At 38.3% G+C, this 22,600-nt stretch overlaps 1 protein-coding gene across 2 annotated transcripts in view; it reads right to left on the minus strand.

The window, feature by feature from the left end:
• Positions 1-22,600, minus strand: part of RAVER2 (ribonucleoprotein, PTB binding 2) — a 98,991-nt gene that overhangs the window by 2,422 nt on the left and 73,969 nt on the right. The window lies entirely within an intron of this gene.

Here is a 22,600-nt window from a genome sequence, read left to right on the forward strand (position 1 = left end):
GAATACCTGTGTGACATGACCATATTCCTCTGAGAAAGGTGAATGGGTAAGAAGTTGAACTGCATATCAGATTAGTAACAAGTGGCAGTACACGAGTAAGTGTAAAAACAAATAGTTCCAGACCCAGGTGAAACTCGGGTGTGCACAGGGAATTCAAGACACTTTCCAGAGCTCAAATGTGGTAGCAATAGGAAGATCTTGAGCTTACTTCATCACATAGAGGCAGCAACAACATCTACGCAACTAATTCTGAAGGATGACCTGAAGACTGACAGATCTTCCACAGCTAATAGCAGAGAAAAGGCTACACTGAGAAAGGAAGGAACAGAAATGCAATATGGAACCAAACCCCAGCACAACTACCCACACACAGGAGGGACATCATAAGCACAGAGGAGCAAGGGGATCACAGCCCACACCAAACACCACCAATCCTGCACCGGGAAGGTGAGTATCCATATGTCTGGCTTTCAAAATCAGCAAGGCTTACCTCCAGCAGACCTGGAGAGCTGTAAGAAACGGAGTCTCCACCCTTAAAGAGCCAACAAGCCAAACAACGGCCCAACACATAGTGTGTAAGACAGGGTTCGAAAAGTACCTGGGCTATATGTGGAGATTTATTAACTAATTTTAGGGCATGTGTCAGTGGGGCAGGGATCTGCAGCATTTTTTTCTGGAAATAAAAGTGCTGGCCGGCACCATTTTTCTTGCCTTTCCTCAGCCTAGATAGCCAGAGGCTTTCAGGAGTCAGTTCTAGCACTCTTCAATCTACCTTGCTAGCTAGCACTATATGCCCCACCACATCATTCCGTGATGGACCTGCCCTGGTCAGGGGCGGGATGCAAACCCTCTGCACCAGCATACATGCAGTAGTCACAGTGGCTCATTACTATGCAGATAGCTGGGCTGAGTGCCAACCTTGCCCACCAGTGAGGCTATGGTGGCTGCAGCTAGGCCTCTAAACCAGCAGTCCAGAAAGCAAACCCCAGCCACCAGTGCCCCCACTACCGACTGCAACCAGGCCTCACAGGGCATTTAGAGTTGTTATAGCTCAGGCACAACAGGAGGGCACATGAAGTCCACAGAGGGAACACCCCTGAAGTGCTTGGTTCTAGTGCCTAGGAACAGTCTACAACAGGGCCCTTTCTACACAAAGCCACTACTTTCAAGATCAGGAGACATAAATATGTATTAAGTAGTTAATATATAGACAAAATGACACAAAGGAATATGTCCTAAATGAAAGAAAAATCACAGAAAAAGAACAAAACAGATATAAGCAATATGCCTGATAAAGAGTTCAAAGTCATGGTCATACTCACTGGACTTTGAGAGAAGAGTGGATGAACTCAGAACTTCAACAGAGATAGAAAAGATAAAAACAATCAGAGGTGAAGAATACAAAAGCTGATATGAGCAATACACTAGTGGAATCAATAGATGGGAGGATACAGAAGAATGGATCAGGGATCTGGAAGACAGGGTAATGTGAAGCAACCAGGCTGAAGAGGGAAAAGAATAAATAATGACAGAGTAAGAGACCTCTGCAATGTCACCAGCATAATAACAACATTATTATTCCTTCCCAGAAGGAGAGGAGAGAGACGAAGTCAACAAAACTTCTTGAAGAAATAACATCTGAAAACTTTCCAAATCTGGGGAAGGAAACAGACACTCAGTTCCAGGAAACAGAGCCCCAAACAAGAAGAACCTAAGGATGTCCACACCAAGACTGATAACAATTAAAATGGCAAAAATTAAAGATGAAGAGGGAATCTTAAAAACAAGAGATAAGTAAACAGTTACATACAAGAGGAGCCCCATAAAGCTATCATCTGATTTTTCTGCAGAAACTTTACAGTCTAGAGGAGTGGTTGATACACGCAATGTGCTGACAGGATAAAACTGACTACCAAGAACACTATATCTGGCCTTACAAGAAATGTTAAAGGGAATTCTTTAAGTAGAAAGAAAAGACCATAACTAGAAGAAAATTATGAAAGGAAAACCTTTTGCTGGGAAAAGTAAACATAGTAAAGGTAGTACTTCAATCACAAAGCCAGTAACGATATTAAAACACTAAAGTAGTAAATATATGCAAAAATTAGTCAAGGGATACATAAAATATAGAATCATATACATAAAATATGGAGGGAGTAAAAATTCCATGCTTTTAAAACGTGTTTGAGCTTAAGTTACCATCAACCCAATATAGACTGCTGTACACACATAGGATGCTACATATGAAACCAGTGGTAACCAAAAGCCTATGGTAGGTAAAGAGCAAGGAATCTAAGCATAACACTCAAGAAAAGCCATCAAATCATAAGAGAGGAGAGCAAAAGAAGAAAGGAACAGGGAAAAAAAAGTTAACAAAATGACAATGAACACACCAATAATTAAATGTAAATGCACTAAATGGTCCAATAAAAAACACAGAATGGATAAAAAGAGACCCAAAGACCCATCTATATGCTACCTACAAAACACTCACTTTAGACATAAAGACATATAAAGATTAAAATGAAGATACAGAAAAAAGTTACCTCATGTAAATGGAAGCAAAAAAAACCCCAAAAGAACAAAACAAACCCTACAGCTGGGTTATCAATATTCAGATAAAATAGACTTTAAAACAAAGACTGTCACAAGAGAAAAAAAGGTCATTACATATTGATACAGGGATCAATCCAAGAAGATGTAACAATTGTAAATATTTATGCACCCAATTTAGGAACACCTAACTATATAAAGCAAATATTAACAAACATAAGGGAGAAACTGACTGTAATACAATAATAGTAAGGGATGTTAACACACTACATACCCCAGTTGTGGTAGGGCCATCTATATCAACCCACAGCTAACATACTCAATGATGAAAAACAGAGCTTTTCCTTTAGGATCAGGAATAAGACAAGGATGTCCACTCTTGCCACTTTTATTCAAGTTGCTATTGGAAGTCCTAACAATTGCAATCAGACAAAAGAAAAGACATCCAAATTGATAAGAAGTTAAACTGTCAATATTTGCAGAGAACAGGATACTATATATATTAAAGACTCCACCAAAACCTGTTAGAATTAATTAATTAACTCAGGGGCACCTAGGTGGCTCAGTCAGTTAAGCATCTGACTCTTAATTTTGGCTCAGGTCATGACTTCAGGGTCATGAGATCAAGCCCCACATGAGGCCTGTCATGGGTGTGAAGCCTGCTGAGGATTCTTTCTTGCCCTCTCCTTCTGCCCCTTCCCTCAGCACACTCTCTTTTTCTCTAAAAGGAATCTTTTTTTTTTTTTAAGATTTTTATTTATTTATTTGACAGACAGAGATCTACAAGTAGGCAGAGAGGCAGGGAGAGAGAGAGGAGGAAGCAGGCTCCCCGCTGAGCAAAGAGCCGGATGCGGGGCTCGATCCCAGGACCCTGGGATCATAACCCAAGCTGAAGGCAGAGGCTTTAGCCCACTGAGCCACCCAGGCGCCCCTCTAAAAGGAATCTTTTAAAAAAATAAGTTAATTCAGGGAAGTTGTGTAATACAAAATCAAGATACAGAAATATGCTGCATTCCTATACACTAATAATGAAATAACAGAAAGGAAAATGAAGAAATTCCCATTTACAATTGCATAAAAATAATCCAATATTTAGGAATAAATTTAACCAAGGAGGTGAAGGACCTATCTTCTGAAAACCATAAGACACTGATGACAGAACTCAAAGATGACAAAAATACATGGGAAAAATATACCATGCTTATGGATTGGAAGAATATATTCTTTTTTTTTTTTTTTAAGATATTTGTTTATTTATTTGAGAGAGAGAGATAGAGAGGGAACACAAGCAGGGAGAGTGGGAAAGGAGAAGCAGGCTTCCCGCGGAGCAGAAAGCATGATGTGGGGGGTCTATCCCAGGACTCTGGGATTGTCTGACCTGAGCCAAAGGCAGATGCTTAATGACTGAGACACCCAGGTGCTCCAGAAGAATATATTCTTAAAATGTCTATAATACCCAAAGCACCCTACTAATTTAATGCACTATCAAAATATCAACAATATTTTTTCAGAACTATAACAACAAAAAATCCAAAAATTTGTCTGAAACAAAAAAGCCCCTAAATAGCCAAAACAATCTTGAAAAAGAAGAACAAAGCTGAGGGTATCACAATCCCAGATTTCAAATTATATTACAAAGCTGTAGTAATTAAAACAGAATGGTATTAGCACAAAAATAGATACATAGATCAGTGGAACAAAATTGAGAGCCCAGAAATAAGCCCATGTTTATATGGTCAATTAATCTACATCAAAGGAGGCAAAAATACACAATTAAGTACTGTCTCTTCAATTAATGGTACTGAGGAAACTGGACAACTATATGCAAAATATTGAAAGTGAATCACCTTACACAATACACAAAATAAATTCAAAATAGATTAAAGACCTAAGTGTGAGACCTAAAACCATAAAACTAATATAAGAAAACAGACAGTAATCTCTTGGACATCAAACTTAGCAATATTTTTTGGGATCTGTCTCCTCCAAGGAAAACAAAAGCAAAAAAAACCCAAAATCAACGAATAAAAAATAAAATTGGGCTTACATCAAACTAAAAATTTTTGCATAGTGAAGGAAAGCATCAATAAAACAAAAACCAAACACATCTGCTCCTTCCAGCCCACTGCAAACCACCAGTGTTTCCCTAGACGGAGTTTTAAAAACATGTCTGTGGGGGCGCCTGGGTGGCTCAGTGGGTTAAGACGCTGCCTTCGGCTCAGGTCATGATCTCAGGGTCCTGGGATCGAGTCCCGCATCGGGCTCTCTGCTCAGCAGGAGGCCTGCTTCCCTCTCTCTCTCTGCCTGCCTCTCTGTCTACTTGTGATCTCTCTCTGTCAAATAAATAAATAAAATCTTAAAAACAACAACAACAACAAAAAAAAAAACATGTCTGTGCCCAGATTTTATGGCTGCCACCCAAGGGATGATCTCTAGATAGCCTGACTCTGAGAGCCAACAGAACTTATATTAATGAGTCCCACAGTACTGTAGGAAACAAACAAACAAAAAAAAACAAATAAAAAAACACAAATTCTTAATGGATGCAAGAACATCCTCTCTAGCCCCACCTGTGACTATATACCTGGGCCCAGCACAGAGGGAACAGGCAGAACTTCCATTTCTAGCTCTCCCTGGAAGAGGTTTAACTACATACTTTTCCACCTGCCTGCCTGAGTGTCCAGGTTCCAATCAGCCTGCATCTAGGTGTTAACTGTGACCCACCCTTTTAGGACATGGACACGTTTTAGCATACTCTCAACTACTGGGAGTCACTAACAACAGAAGAGGAGGCTTGGACAACCACAAAAGTTTGAGGGACAACTAAGAGTTCAGGCCAGGTTCATCCCTACACAACACCATTCTGTCAAGACTGGGATAGGTGGCTATTTTATCTAATGTCCAGAAACCAGCAGAGAGAGTCAAAGAAAATGAAGAAACAGGGAAATGTGCTGCAAACAAAAGAACAAGATAAATATCCAGAAACAGATTGCAGTTAAACAGAGATAAGTGATTTGCCTGAGAGGAGTTTGAAATAATAGTCAAAAAGTTCAGGAAAACAACGCATGAACAAAGTGAGAATTCAACATAGGAAATATCTTAAAAGTACAAAACAGAAAACTCAGAGCTGAAGAATACAACTGAAAAAATTCGACAGAAAGTTTTGGCAGGAGACTGAGCAACCAGAAGAAAGGATTCATGAACTTGAAGACAGGTCAATGGAATTCATCCAATCAGGATTGGAAAAAAGAAAAAAAAAAAAAAAGGAACAAAGATAGTTTAAGGGACTTATGGATCACCATCATACAAATTAATATATACATTATAGAGGTCCCAGAAGGAAAGGAGGGAGCAAAAGGGGCAGAAAGCTTTTCAAAGAATTAATGGATGAAAATTTCCCTACCCTGAGGAAAGAGACATCCAGGTCCATAAAACTCAAGTACCAAACAAGATGAATTCAAAGAGACTTATACTGAGACACATTATAATTAAACTATTAGATAGTAAAGACAGAGAGAGACTCTTAAAAGCAGCAAGAGAAAAGCAAGTTGTTATGCAAGGGAACCCCCTTAAGACTATAAGCAGATTTTTAAGCAAACCTAACACCATAAAACTCTTAGAAGAAAATATAGGTGGTAAACTCCTTGGCACCAGTCTTGGTGATGATTTTTTGGGTTTAATACCAAAAGTTAAAGGAAACAAAAGCAAAAAACAAAGCAAGGGGGAGTGTAAGAAACTGAAAAGCATCTGCACAGCACAGGTTACCATCAACAAAATGAAAAAACAACCTACTAATGGAGGAAATATTGGCAAATCATATATCTGATAAGGGGTTAATGTCCAAAATATATAAAATACTCATGCAACTCAATAACAAATAACCCAACTGCAATTATAAAATGGATGAAGGATCTGAATAAACAACTGTCTAAAGATGTAGAGATAGCCAAAAGGTATGCAAAAAGATGTCCAATAGCAATATCATCAGGGAAATGCAGATCAAAACCACAGACAGCAGGAATTCATAAGCCTGTGATCGTACATGGAAGAGAGTAATGGCAAATGAAGTTGGAAAGACATTCTGGGCTCAGTCATGGAGGGAGTGAGAATGAAATATCATCTCATACCTAGTAGAATGGCTACTATCAAAAACTATACTGGAATTAACATTAAAAACTTAATAAAAAAAAAAGATGGGATTAACAAATACTGGTGAGGATGTGCAGAAAGGGGAACTTTTAGGCACTCCTGGTGGGAATGTAAATTGGTACAGCCACTATGAACAAACGTAGAGGGGTTCCTCAAAAAATTAGAAATAGGACTACCATTCAATCTAGCAATTCCAGTTTTGGGTATTTACCTGAAGGAAACAAAAACACTAACTCATTAGTGGTATCTGGTCCCCATGATAACTCTAGCATTATTTACAATAGCCAAAAAATGAAAACAACCTAAGCGTCCATCAACGGACGAATGGATACAGAGAATCTCTCTCACTCATGCACGCACAGTGAGTGAGTGAGTGAGAGAGAGAGAGAGAGAGAGAGAGAGCTTTTCCAGCCATAAAAGGAGAGAATCTTGTAATTTGTGACAACACAGATGGAGCTTGAAGTCGTTGTGGTCAATAAGTCAGAGAAAAACAAATAGCATATGATCTCATGGGTGAAATCTAAAAAACAAAGAAAAGAAAGCAAAGGAAACTATAGACACAGAACAGAGACTGGTTGTTGCCAGAGATGGTGGGGAGTGGGGTGGGTGAAATGGGTGAAGGTGGTTAGAAGGTACAAACTTCCATTAATAGACAAGTAGGTCCTGGGGATACAATGCACAGCATGGTAACTATAATAATACTGTGTTGTATGTTTAGAAGTCGCTACAAGAAGGGCGCCTGGGTGGCTCAGTTGGTTAAGTGTCTGCCTTCGGCTCAGATGATGATCCCAAGGTCCTGCCATCGAGCCCCGCATCGTTCTCCCTGCTCAGTAGAGAGTCTGCTTCTCCCTCCTCCCTATGCCCTCTCCCCTGCTCATGCTCTCTCTCATGCACTCTCTAATAAATAAAATCTTATTAAAAAAAAAAAAAAGGTGCTACAAGAGTAGATCTTAAGAGTTCTCAGCACAAGAAAAGAATTTGTAACCCTGTGTGGTGATGAATGTTAAACTAGACTTCCTATAATGATCATTTCACAATATATGCCATTATGTTGTAGAGCTGAAACTAAAAAATTTTTAAAAAATTAAAAAAAAAAAAAAGAAATTCCACCCTAGATTTAGATTGCAACAAAATTGCATACGAAGACCCTAATTCCTCCACTATGAAGCCTCTAATAATTTTCCTTGGCTGTATTTTTCATTTGAGCCCCTTGGTTGGTCTGGTGATCTTACCATGTGTTAGACTGTGACCACTAACACCTTCAGACCCTTGACTTCAGGTATAAAGAACTCTTTTTCTTATTAGTGTTCTTCCTCTAACGAATGATCTGTCCATTAAACTAAATTTTGAAAAGCTACTTGTTTGATAACCTGATCGTTTTTCAAAGATAACAGGGAAAGAAATAACAAGTAACTCTGGGGTCTGGAAATCGCACACTTTGAGTTCCCTTCCGGTGATTCTTCCTGCTGTGTAGTAGTCCGTATTTCCTGTCTTAGTATAAAGCAAATCAATAACCTGAATTTTCCTCTCTTTCTATACTATATTCTCAGAAGCCACGGAAGAAATGTAATTGGTGTCTTCACGGAGAGACTTCCCAGTAGTGCTACATTCACAGGAAGAATCAAGTGAGAGGCAGGAGATCAGCAAAACACTTTACCAAGTGGCACAGGGAAGATCAGTAAGAAGAGGAAAGGAAAATGGACAACATTATCACCCACAGCACATGGGGAAAAAGAACATTTTTCTGATATGCACTAACATATTTCTGATATGCACTGATAAATATGCATTTATCAAACATATTTAATTGTTAGGGCAAGGACTGCTGGGTGCATTGGGAAGTGATGATAGTTGATTAAGATTTTGAAACAAAGCTCAGTGTTCTCAGAGAAATAAATCTGGATCAAACATCAGAAAAAGGGAAAACCACAAAAGACAGGAAGAGTATAAAGCAGGCAAACACTCTTCTTTCTAGTTCATATTTGCAGGATACAGACATCCATTCCTTCCTAGACTAACTATTGAGGGCACAGGGCTGTGAGCTAAGGGGCTACCTAGATAAACGAAGCTTGAGGTGTGCCCTCCAAAAGCTCATATCCTAGGAGGGGGAGTAAGAAAAGCGCAACACTTATTTCTAAAAGGAGAACACCACCATGCCAAATGAGACACAGAGGTGAAGAGCTCAAGCTTCTCATAGGAGGGAAAATGAGAGAGGAGAGTTTGAGAAATATGGACAAAATCTGCATGGATGAGAAGGCACATGGATGGATCTGAAGAGGATGTCAGATGTGGACATGAGGGGAGCGGGAATGGCCGTCTGGCCGAGAGTGGCTGCCTGAGCACAGGCAGGTGGCAGGAAGGCGCAGGCCTGGGAGGGCACGCAATGGCTGAGTCACGGAAGAGAGTGGAGCAGATAGGTTGGAAAGGTGAGCTGGCCTCGTCGTGGAGGGGCTGGAATGCCAAGCTAAGGATTATAAGTGGAATAATAAATTTGATTTTGTAATCTGGGAAATGTAATAAGCAGCTCCCTAAAAAATGGGGTAATGGAAGAGATAGGCAATAGATACATACATGTGGGCAATGTGATTAGAGATTAGATGTGATTTAAAACTTTGGGTTAAAATTTTACATGGAATAAACAAGTGAGAAAGTGGTGTACTTTGAAAATCTGAAAATAAAAAATTTTTCAACGGGCATTTGTGCTTTGGAGAGACTAGAGAAAGACACTGAGTAGAAGAGAATGTCTACTATTCAGATGTAAATCAAATTAGCAAAATATCCCAACCGTTATATATTTGGGAGAGAAACAGACAAAATTAAAAATGATGATATTCTACACTGTAACACTGACATCAGCCCTGTGTAGTAAACAGAAAAGGAATGATCTCCACTGAACAGATGTGGAAACAAACACTCAGATACTTTAGGTGACCTGGCTGAAATCACAAGGTTATTACATGTTAGAGCCATGAATCCAACCCATTTTTTCTCACTCTGCTGTCCTTTTCATTAATCCCATCTGCCTTATTTCTAAAAACACATTTTTGTACACATTTAGTCGGTATGAAGCTCATTCTGTAACTATGCAGTTGCTCTTTTATTTTTGGATTTAAAGACTCTTATTTTCTTCCTTTAATTAAAGCAAATATTTTTATCTTCATATAAATGTAGACTAATTTCCTTTTAGTCCCTAGTCCTCTAGTCCCATGTGGATTGCAGTTTCATTTTTGGACTGCCAAAGTTTAATACTTTCAGTGTGTCTTAAGCTCAGTATTTAAGCTCAGTTCCGTGACAGAACTGAAGGCTGGTTTTAAAAGTCTGGTCAGGGGGCGCCTGGGTGGCTCGTTAAAGCCTCTACCTTCGGCTCAGGTCATGGTCTCAGGGTCCTGGGATCAAGCCCCACATTGGGCTCTCTGCTCAGCAGGGAGCCTGCTTCCCTTCCTCTCTCTCTGCCTGCCTCTCTGCCTACTTGTGATCTCTATCTGTCAAATAAATAAATAAAATCTTAAAAAAAAAAAAAAAAAAAGTCTGAGCAGAATTCACAGAACTGGGATTGTGACTCGTCCCCAGGGAGATTCCTTTGGGAGATTCATGCTGATAGCGGACTGGGTTCGGCTCCCCTACTGCTGGCCCAAGGTCACGCTAGTTATTGTTCCTGCTCTTCTGAAAGGACTGGAACACATGGTGTATAGTCCTTGAAATACAAAATCAAATTGGTTTTTCAAAAATTCTGCCTCTCTTTAGGGCTCCTCAGCCTCACTTTTGCTGTTAGCCCCATTTCAGCTTCTCCAAGTCTTACCTCATTCGTGGAGGTAGATTAGATGGAGAGCCTAGTGTGAGCAACTGCACTAGTTCTTCTAGAATCTGTAGCAACCCTTTAATATTCCTTTCTCACAGCTTCAAGTCCGGCTTTTAGACTTTATACCTAGAGAAACATGAATTAATTCATCTTTTCTGCATTAACCATAGTTCACTTCTAAAATTTTATTTAAATACCATTTTTCTCTTCTCCCCAGTTAAAATTGTTTTTAAAACCAACTTTGCTGTTTTGTGACATTAAAGATACAGCTAACAACAAAATAGCTCTTCTTCATATATATGCATAGATGTTTTCAATTTTCACATTGATTTTTGCTTCTCAGCTACTTTTCCTCATGCATAATGTTAAATCTTAACTTTGAATTTAAGGACTGATCCTCTGAAAGTATTGCAGCACATTCCAAAAAATAGAAGTAAAATTTGACTGCCTCATTAGTTTCAGTGTGCCAGGTTATATAAGTTCTCTATCTTACGTTTAAGTATGTTTAATAAGGACTCTTAGACACTTGGGTGGCAAAGTTGGTTAAATGACCAACTCTTGGTTTCAGCTTGAGTCATGATCTCAGGGTTGTGAGACTGAGCCCCATGTAGGGCTCTGTGCTCAGCGTAGAGCCTGCTTAAGACTCTCTCCCTCTGCCCCTCCCTACCACTAATAAATCTTTTTTTTTTTTTTAAAGTACTCTTAAAATATCAAAATACAACATTAAGATCCTTTGAAAAATTAGGCTAACGTGAGAGCAGTAATTCAAAGCTCTCTTTCAATTTAAGTATACCATACACTATTAATTTTTTTTAACACTTAAAAAAACTGTTGGCTTATAGACAAAGATTTTAAAGTAATGAGGGTAACTAAATTCCAATGGTTGTTTTAATTCCAGTTTTTAGCAAAAATCATTTTTATAGTATTTTCTAAATTACTGGCTAGGGTTAATAGAACCTGTGGTTCCATAATTATTGTTAAAGTAGACTTATGTTTTCATTTTTTTAAGATTTTATTTATTTATAGACTTAGGTTTTTAAAAACTATTTTATATAGCTGACGTTTGTTTGTCACCAGATTGTGAGCTACCAGTCCACGCACAAATCTTTTTGGCCAGTCTCTGCACCTTTTGCCCACTAGGTGGCAGCATTAGGCTCTAGATGAAAGGAAGGAACCCCAAGCCTTTTTGTTCATTTTTCAGTTTTGTTTCCTATTTTCTCATCACAGAGTCTTGTACACGGTTCTGTGGTTGATTCTCTGAAACAGGCAACCGGCTTCCTTGCAGGAAAAGACCCCCTGGAACCAAGGGCAACACAAGAGTACAACAGGCAGGTAGACAGTATTCCCCTAACGCATCACGTACCAGACAGCTAACCAGTTTGGCAAGTGTCAAATGAAAACCCTAAACCACAACTTAAACAACTGAAATAATTCCTATATTATTCTTCACATTATTATACTCATGACTATGTCAAACTGAAAAGCCACCTAAGGGAATTGTGACCAATTTTACCATATTTTACTAAAGGAGGGGAGGAAGGAAATGTCATTTTTTTTTTTAAAGATTTTATTTATTTGACAGACACAGCGAGAGAGAGAACACTAGCAGGGGGAGTGGGAGAGGGAGAAGCAGGCTTCCCACTGAGCAGGGAGCCCAATTTGGGGCTCCATCCCAGGACTCTGGGATCATGACCTGAGCTGAAAGCAGACACTTAATGACTGAGCCATGCAGGTGCTCCAGGAAATGTCTTGTTTTGGATAGATTATAATAAAATATTAGGTGGAGGCATTTAATAAAAACTTAATTGGCTCAAAGTCTTTTCCCTTGAGGTGGACTTCTCCCAACCATCTGACATAGATGTACCTACTTACTGTTACTTGAGAACCTGACATTTCAAACTCCATTTATACCTTCTAACTAACGGGATTATGGGGTGTCTGGCTGGCTCAGTGGGTGGAGCGTACAACCTGATCTCAGGGATCTCAGGGTTGTGAGTTTGAGCCCCACACTGGGTGTAGAGATTACTTAAAATAAAATTTCAAAAAAAAAAAAAACAACCCACACATGCAAGCTTAGAGGATCATAGAGCCTGCTATAATGCTACTATCATTGCTAAAGTGTTACTATAAATTTTTAAGTTCATCTATTTTTTAAGTTTTCTCAATAAGAAAACATTTAAGAGATGCACTTTTTGAGAAAATTAGTAACTATGGCTCAATGGCCATACTCCATTGTTATAATCAACAAGAGAAATAGGATACCCACATTCAATTGTTGTCTAATTAGAACGAGATCTATAATTAATTTAACTTGTTTTCTTACCATTACATATTTTTAAGCTCTCTAAAACACTGAGTGAAAATGCTACCCTCTATTTAGTACAGTCAGACCTTTTTTTTACCGAGTCCAACATTTGCGGATACTCCCATGGGCTGCACAATCGAATTCCAGAGAATTTTCATCAATCCAAAAAGATGCCTTGTACCTGTTAACAGTTACTCCCCAACTCCTACTTCCCTGACCCCCAGTAACTGTTCACGTTCTCTATGAACTGGTCTATTCTGGACATTTCATACGAACAGGATCATATAATATGTTCCTTTCATGCCTGGCTTATTTCACTTAGTATCATGATTTCAAGGTTCACCCATGTAGTGACAATGATCAGTCCTCCATTCCTTCTACAGCAACAGAATGTTGCACTGTATGGCTGCGCCACAGTTTGTTTATTCACTCATCAGCTGATTGACCTTTGGGTCCTTTCCCTTTTGGCTATGATGAAAAATGCTGCTATGATAATTAACGTCCAACTTTGTGTATAGACCTAGATTTTCAATTCTCTTGGATATATAGGTAGGAGTGAAATTCTCAGGTCTTATGGTAACCGTGTGTTTAACATTTTGAGGAACTGTCAAATTTTTCCAAAGCAGCTGCACCACTTTAATTCCCTCCGAGCAGTGTATGAGGGTACCCATTTCTCCACACTGTTGCCAACATTTGTTATGGTGCATTTTTCTTCATTCTCTATTCTTTCTATTCTTCAGACTGGATGATCTCAACTGATCTATCTTCCAAACATGTTGATTCTTTCTTCTGCCTGTTCAAATCTGCTATGCTCTAGTAAATCATTTCAGCTATTGTACTTATTCAAATCCAGAACTTCCTCTTGGTCCTTCTCTAATAATTATTGCCAGTTTTACTGATGCTCTTCTTGAGGAGAGAATAGATGGAACTTCTTATTGTGTCCGTTGTTGCTGTCATCTATGTTGATATCATCTATGGCTTGCATTTTTCCATTTAGGCCTATGATACGCTGCAAATTAATTTTAGAGCATGGTCCGAGGCAAGAATCAGGCTTCATGTTTTCCAATATGGATAATCAATGGTTCTCACAACATTTCTGTTCCTTATTTAATTCTTTTGGTGTTTTGGTCAAAAATCAGTTTACCGGGGCACCTGGGTGGCTCAGTGGGTTAAAGTCCCTGCCTTTGGCTCAGGTCATGATCTCAGGGTCCTGGGATTGAGCCCCGCATCGGGCTCTCTGCTCAGTGAGGAGCCTGCTTCCCCCTCTCTCTCTGCCTGCCTCTCTGCCTACTTGTGATCTCTGTCAAATAAATAAATAAAATCTTTTAAGAAAATCAGTTTACCATTTAAGTATGGGCCGATGCTAGGACTCTCTTCTGTTCTAGTGATCTATTGCCTACCATTTTGTCTACACCACACTGTCTGATTGTCATGACTTTATAGTATATCTTGAAGTCATACAGAGGAAGTCCTCAAGCTGTGCTCTTTCGTAAGATTTTAGCTCCTTTGCATTTTAGTACAAACTTTAAAAATTTCTATTTGAGAAAAAGGCTACTGAGCAACTGGTTGGGATAACAATCTATAGATCAGTTTAGAGGGAACCGCGATATTACCAATATTAAGTCTTCCAATTCGCGGACATGGGACAGCTCTCCATTCATAGGCATCTTTCATTTCTCACAGCAATATCTTCAGTTTTCATTGTTCTTACAAACTTTCTGTTAACTTATTGCTACGTATTCCATGTTTGATGCTGTTGTCAGTATAAATTTTAAAAATTTAAAAAAATATTCTTTTCCAATTGTTTCCTGCTTGTCCACAAAAACAATTGATTTTTTGCATCTTACCCTCTATCTTGTGACTATGCAAAGTTTATTAGTTTAATGATTGCCTTTTAGGGGGATTTTTCATATAAACATTCAGACAAAAAGAGACATTTTTACTTTTGCTTCCCATTTTATGCCCTTTTTAAATTTAATTTTTGAGAGAGAGAGACAGAGAGAGCAAACGAGGTTTGGAAAAGAGAGGCAGAGGGAGACGGAGAATCTTAAGCAGGTCCCGACAGGAGCCCAGAGCAGGGACTCGATCTCACAGCCCTGAGATCATGACCCCAGCCAAAATCAAGAGTCAGATGCTTAACTGACCGAGCCACTCACGCACCCTCTTATATACCCTTTTTTAAAAAAAACCCAGCTGCACTAAACCTCCCATAAAATGTTTGAAGAGGCATAGTCAAACCTTACTCTGACAATCTCTTTGTTTCAATTGGAGCATGTATTCCATTTTTATTTAACTATTACCGTCATTCAATTTAGATTTCTTACCTAGCTATTTGTTTTCTATTCACCTGTTTTCTTCCCCCTCTCCTGACATTTTTTGGCTTAATCAATGTTCTTAGAATTCCACTATAACTAAACTACTGACATTTCAGGTGTACTGTTTTGTATTTTTTTCTAAATAGTTGCTTTATGGATGTCAGTGTTTTCCATAACTTATCACAGATGACTCAGGGTTACTGTTCTACTTCATGTAAAATGTAATGTAAAATTTTACTTAAAATGTACGTTTGAATAACCCCACAACTGTACTTTCATTCACTTCATACAGTCCTTTGTACTATCAAATACGTTGTATCTATGAACATTATAAACCCCACACTAAAATGTCATAATTTAACTTTTAAGTAAATTAAGAGAAAATATACAGTATTTTATTTACCCCACAAATTTACCAGTTGTTTTAACACTGTAGCTCTCAATGAGAAGCACTCTACTGGGTAGAGGACAAAGATACTGTTAAATATCTTACAAGCACAGACGGAGAATTACCCAGCCCAGACGGCCAACAGAGCCAAGGCTGAGGAACTCTACCTTAAGAATAATGCACATTATTTTTATCTGGTTACTTTCAAGATACCCTCCTTAGAACTTCAGTTTTCATCATATTAAACTTAAATCTAGGTAAAATATTTTTATTTATCCTGCTTTGCAGGGGTTGTGTCTGCGCCTGTTAGATCTGGAGGTTTTTTAAACCAAATTTAGGAAATTTTTTACCATTATTTTTTTCAAATATTTCATGACACATTATCTTTTCCCTCTCCTCCTGGGACTGCAATAACCCATATTTTAGACTGCTTGGTATCATCCCTCAGGTCTTCAGGATCTGTTCATGGATTTTCATTGTCATTTCTGTTCTCCATATTGAATTATTTTTTTGTCTTCATGTTAATTGAAACTTTTTTCCTGTTTTCTCCAATCTCTGCTAAGCCCAACCACCATTTTGTTTCTTTCCCTGATACTACACTTTTCAGTTGGAGAGTTTCCATACTTCTTTTTTAGTTTATATTGCTTGCTGAAAATCCCTACCTTTTATTATGACTTTATACTCCTCAGGTCCTTGAACAAATAATAGCTGCTTTAAACAAATCCTTGTCCACAAAGACCAACATCTGGGTCATCTTGGGGTCAGTTTCTGTTTATTGTTTTTATTCTTAATTGTGGGTCCCGTTTCTTGTTTCTTCAATTATCTAGGAATTTCATATACTGATTAGAGATGATATAAAGACCACAGATGTATAGCCTTCCTCTAAATATTGCTGATTTTTTTTCAAGATTTTATTTATTTATTTGAGAGAGAGACAGTGAGAGAGAGTATGAGCAAGGAGAAGGTCAGAGAGAGAAGCAGACTCCCCGTGGAGCTGGGAGCCCAATGCGGGACTCGATCCCGAGACTCCAGGATCATGACCTGAGCCATAGGTAGTCGTCCAACCAACTGAGCCACCCAGGCATCCCAATATTGCTGATTTTTTTAAAAAAGATTTTATTTATTTATTTGACAGAGAGAGATCACAAGTAGGCAGAGAGGCAGGCAGAGAGAGAGAGAGGAGGAAGCAAGCTCCCTACCAAGGAGAAAGCCCGATGCAGGGCTCGATCCCAGGACCCTGGGATCATGACCTGAGCCAAAGGCAGAGGCTTTAACCTACTGAGCCACCCAGGCGCCCCAATACTGCTGATTTTTGTTGGAAGGAGGAGATAACTTTGCTGAATTCAAACTCAAACTGCTGTGCAGGGGAGGAACTGAATCCCTTCTCAGTTCATTAGGGACTTGGAATCTCCCTCATAAACATGGTTCAGAGGTTAGACAAGTGTGTCTTGGCTGAGTTGGGGCTCCTTCCTAAGCAACCCCCTTTTTCAGAGAGTTCATGCTTACTTTTCAGCCTTGCTAAGTGTTCTCAACTCTGCTCTGACTCCGGCAGCCAACAAGAACATGGACTACAGGTGGTGTTAGGCAAAATGATAAATCTCGTCCATGGCAGTTTCCCTCTTTTAAGGACTAACTCCCCACTTCAGGTTCTGCCTGCTTTTGATCACACCCCAGGATCTTCAAACAGTTGTTTCTCTTTCATATTCAGTCCAGTTTTAATAATGGTTACCTACAGGGGGAATAATCGGATATAAGCAACTTTGCCAATATTGGAATACCAGTTAGGATTTTTAAATGTAACAGCTTTATTGGAAATAAAGATATCCCTCTACACCTTGATACATTCATCTTCTAATCCTAATGCACAGGGCTGACACAAAAGAAACAAAGAAACAGTTTCTACTAGACAAGACACTACTTCCGTGCCTGAAGAAACTTCTCCATGGTATAATGAAAATAATGCAACCTTGGTTATCACAGAAATTGTTTGCCAATTGCATGAACTTACAAAGATGATTAAATTCTCTGTGCTCTTCTACTTGTATTATGGAGACAGTCTCATAGGCTTGTTAGAAAGGTTAAATGCTTACGTTGCAAAGCATAGAGCACATGGTAAAACCAAAACAAAAAAATGTCAGGTTCTTTTCCTTAGACCTCTTCCTCCATTCTAGCAGTGGAAATAGTAGGAATTTCTCAAACATGACTGCTCTTTTTCTAGTTACTTTATTCCATTAGTAACATCTAGTTAAGTTCACTTTCCAAGGAGGAAAGAACACCAGACTGAGAACAAATCTCACTTGATGAACACAACGAGGTAGAAGCAGGGACTGTCCAGGGGGACGATAAATCCAGGGAAGACACGTACCTCCACAGTGTCTCTGGGACAGCAAGGGTAGAGGCAGAAGGAAGACTGGCAATGTAAAAGGGATCTTTATCACAGAATTTCTCCATGTGTACATAGAAAAGGGTTTTTCTGTGGATATAAGTATACAGTAAACAACAGTAATCTAATTAGCAAAACTGCTGAGAAAAACAACACATTTCAAGAGTGAAATAAATGAAACGGTAAGGAAAATATTAACTTAAAAAAATTAAATCATACAGGTTGGGTGGGCAGATGGCAGAGTGGGAGGACCCCAAGTTTGCCTTGTCACCTGGATACAAATAGATAACATCTGTATCAATGTAAATTACCTAGGACATGACCTGAAGACTGGCAGAACTCCACAACTAGAGGCAGGAAGAGGTCACAGTGAAGAAGGAGGAAGGGCAAAGACATGGTCTGTAGTGAAAAGGACTGTATCCTGGTAGGGAGGGAGCCAATGGTGCAGAGAAAGGCTGAAAACAGACTTTCACACTGGGGCGCTCACAAATGAGGAGGATGAATCTCCATAATATTTGCTTTTGAAATTCAGAAGGCCAAATTTTATGAGTTCTTAAAATCATCAGGACTTAAGATCTGGAATTTTAAAAATCAGCAAGCTTGGCTCTTGGAGAGCCTCGATGGTGTTAAGGAGCAGAGCCCCCACCCTGAAAAGGACAGGACAATAAAGAGCCCAAGCAGATATGGTGTAGAACCAGCAGTTTGAAAACGCTGGGACAGACAGGAAGGACAGTGATTTCTCATCTCAGAGCATGGCCTAGAGAGACAGGGATCATGGGGAGACCCCTCCAGGAGCTGGCAGGAGCTCCCTGCAGGAGCATCATTCCCTCCCCTGCAACCAGCATAAACAACAGCTACCTGCAGGAACCAGAGCAGTATAGACACTTCTTACCTAACTTGTTTACATCAATCCACACCACACACCCCCCATTCCCCATCCCAACCTTCAGTGGATCCACCCTTCCCAGTCATACATCCCTCACTCCTGGCACTGTGGAATTCTCCCCCAGAAGACCAGGGAATAACTGGACTGAAGGAAAAAGAGGCCATGACTCAACAGTATAGCACATGCAACACACATAGGAGATACTCCCTAAAGCACCAGGTCATGGGCAACAGGGAACACTGCATTGTGGCCACTAAAAGATCTATTCTTCATAAGGCTTTTATTGTGAAGAGCAAAAGAAGTAGCTGACTTTCCTAACAGAGAGAAATAGGCAAAGTCAAACAAAATGAGAAGATAGAGAAAAATGTCCCAAATGAAAGAACAGGACCAAACCAAGCAAGAGACCAAAGCAAAACATATATAATGTGCCTGATAGAGAATATAAAGTAATAATCACAAAAATACTCCCTGGACTGGAGAAAAGAGGACATCAGTGAGACCCTTAGCACAGAAATTAAAAAAAGAGCCAGTCAGGGACCAAGAACACAATAAATTAAAAATACATTTGATGGAATAAATAGGCTTGATGAAGCAGAGGAATGAATTATGACATGGAACACAAGTAATGGAAAGTAACCAAACTGAGCAAAGGAGAGGAAAGAAAATTATGCAAATTGAGAACTGTCATAGGGAACTCAGTGATTTTGTCAAGTGTAATAACGTTTGTATTATAGGGATCTCAGAAGGAGAGAGAGATAAAAGGGCAGAAAACTTATTTGAAGAAATAATAGCTGAAAACTTCCCTAATCTGGGGGAGGAAACAGATACCTGGATTCAGGAGGCACAAAGAGCTTCCCTCCAAAATTCAACCCAAGGAGGTCCACACCAAGAAATAAAGTAATTAAAATGGCAAAAAGTAGCAATAAAGAAGAAGTTTTAAAAGCAACAAGAGAAAAGAAAACAGTTACATACAAGGGAAACTCCATAACATTATCAGGATTTTTCAATAGAAACTTAGCAGGACAGAAGACAGTGATAGGATATATTTAAAGTGCTAAAAGAAAATAAAAGTGCAACCAAGAATACTCTCTCCAGCAAGGCTATCTTTCTGAATAGAAGGAGAGTAAAGAGTTTCTCATACAAACAAAAACTAAAGAAGTTCATGACCATTAAACCAGTCCTATAAGAAATATTAAGGTTGAAAAACAAATTCTTTGAATGGAAAGGAAAACCATAGAGAGAGTAGGAGGAGTAAAAAACACAAAAGCAGCAAAAATAAATATATCTGTAAAATTGGTCAAGGGATTCCTTAAATAAAAGGAGGTAAAATACGACACCATATACCTAAAATGTGTGTGTGGGGGTGGGGGTCAGGTGTGGGGAGAGGAGTAAAGAATGGGTTTAAACTTAAGTGACCATCAACTTAATAGAAACTGCTATATGCAAAAGATACTATAGGCAAACCTAATGTTAACCACAAATCAAAAACCAGTAATAGATATGCAAAAATAAAGAGAAAGAAATCCAAATATATTTCTAAATAAAGCCAATAAACCATGAGAGCAAGAGGAGAATTAGAGAAAACCTATTTTTTTAAAAAAATCACAAAACTAGTAACAAAATAGCAATAATTACATGTCTATCAATAGTACTTTGAAAGTAAATGGACTAAATGCTCCAAACAAAAGACACAGGGTGTCAGAATGGATTAAAAAACAAGACCCATCTATATGCTGCCTACAAGAGACTCATTTCAGACCAAAAGACATCTGCAGATTTAAAGTGAGGAGATGGAGAATATTTATCATTCAAAACAAATTCAGGGTAGCAGTGCTTATATCAGAAAAATAGACTTTAAAACAAAGACTGTAACAAGAGACAAAGAAGGACATTGTATAAGAATAAAGGGACGATCCAATAAGAGGATACAACAATTGTATTTATTCATGCACCCAACATGGGAGCACCCAAAAACATAAAACTGTTAATAACAAACATAAAGGGAACAATTGATAGTAATACAATAATGGTAGGGGACCTTAACACCCCATTTGCATTAATGGACAGACCATCCAAACAGAAAATCAGTAAGGAAACAATTTGTTTTGAATGACTCACTGGACCAGATGGATTTAACAGATATTTTCAGAACATTCCATCCTAAAACAGCAGGATATACATTCTTTCAAGCACATATGGAACATTCTCCAGAACAGATCACATATTAGGCCACAAAACAAGTCTCAACAAATTCAAAAAACTGAAGGTATACCATGCATCTTTTCTGACCACAACACTATGAAATTAGAAATTAACCACAAGAAATAATCTGGAAAGAGCACAAATACTTGGGAGGTTAAAACAACATGCTAGTAAACAATGAATGGGTCAACCAAGAAATTAAAGAAAAATCAATAACTACATAAAAACAAATGAAAATGAAAATAGAATGGTTCAAAATCTTTGGGATACAGCAAAAGTGGTTCTAAGAAGAAAGTTTATAGCAACACAGCCCTACCTTAAGAAGCAAGAAAAATCACAAACAACCTTACATTATACCTAAAGAAGCTAGAAAAAGAAGAACAATCCCAAATCCCAGCAAAAGGTTGGAGTAAAGATTAGAGCAGAAATAAATGATACAGAAACAAAAAAAAAAAAAAATAGCACAGATCAATGAAGTCAGGAGCTTTCAGAAGATCAATAAAATTGATAAATCCTTTATATGTTTATAAAAAATTTTTTTTAAATTAAATTTTAAAAAAACATAAAAAATTGATAAACCCTTAGCAAGACCCATGAGAGAGAGCGAGAGAACCAAATAAACAGAATTACTAATGAAAGAGGAGAAATAACAACCAACACCATAGAAATACAAACAATTCTAAAAGAATATTATGAAAGCCTATATGTCAACAAATTGGGCAACTTAGGAGAAACAGATAAATTCCAAGAAACATATATTCTACCAAAACTAGGTTAGGGAAAAATAGAAAATCTGAACAGACCAGGTACTGGTAAGGAGATTGAATCAGTAACCAAAAAACTCCCAAAAAGTAAAAGTCCAGGACCAGACGGCTTTACAGGCAAACTCTACTAAACATTTTAATTTTTTTATTTTAATTTTTATTTTTTTTCTACTACACATTTGAAAAAGAGTTAATATTGATTCTTCCCAAACTAGTCCAAAAAACAGAAGAGGAAGGAAAACTTCTAGATCCTTTTTATGAGGGCAATGTCACCCTGATACCAAAATGACATAAAGATACCACAAACACACAAAAAAAAACTAAAAGAGAGAGAGAGAGAGAGAATTACAGGCCAGTATCTCTCATGACTATAGATGCAAAAATCCTCAACAAAATGTTAGAAAACTGAATCCAATAAAATATATTTAAAAAATCATGTACCACAATCAAGTGGAATTTATTCCTAGATGATAGGGTGGTTCAATATTCATAATCACGGTGATATGTCACATCAGTAAAAGAAAGGATAAAAACCATACGATATTTCAATAGATGCAGAAAAAGCATTTGACAAAGTACAACATCCATTCATAATAAAAACTTCTCTGCAAAGTAGGTCTAGAGGGAACATATATCAAGATAATAAAGGCCTTATTTGAAAAACCCACAGCAAATATCACACCTAATGGGGAAAAACTGAGAGCTTTTCCCTTAAGATCAAGGACAAGTATGTCCACCCTCATCAGTTTTATTCAACATAGAACTGCAAGTCCTCACCACAGCATTAAGACAACATAAAGAAATAAAAGTCATCTAAATTGGTAAGGAAGAAGTAAAACCTTCATTATTTGCAGAT

Source organism: Lutra lutra, chromosome 4 (genome assembly GCF_902655055.1).
Source record: "Lutra lutra chromosome 4, mLutLut1.2, whole genome shotgun sequence".
In the NCBI taxonomy this organism is placed as follows: Eukaryota; Metazoa; Chordata; class Mammalia; order Carnivora; family Mustelidae; genus Lutra; species Lutra lutra.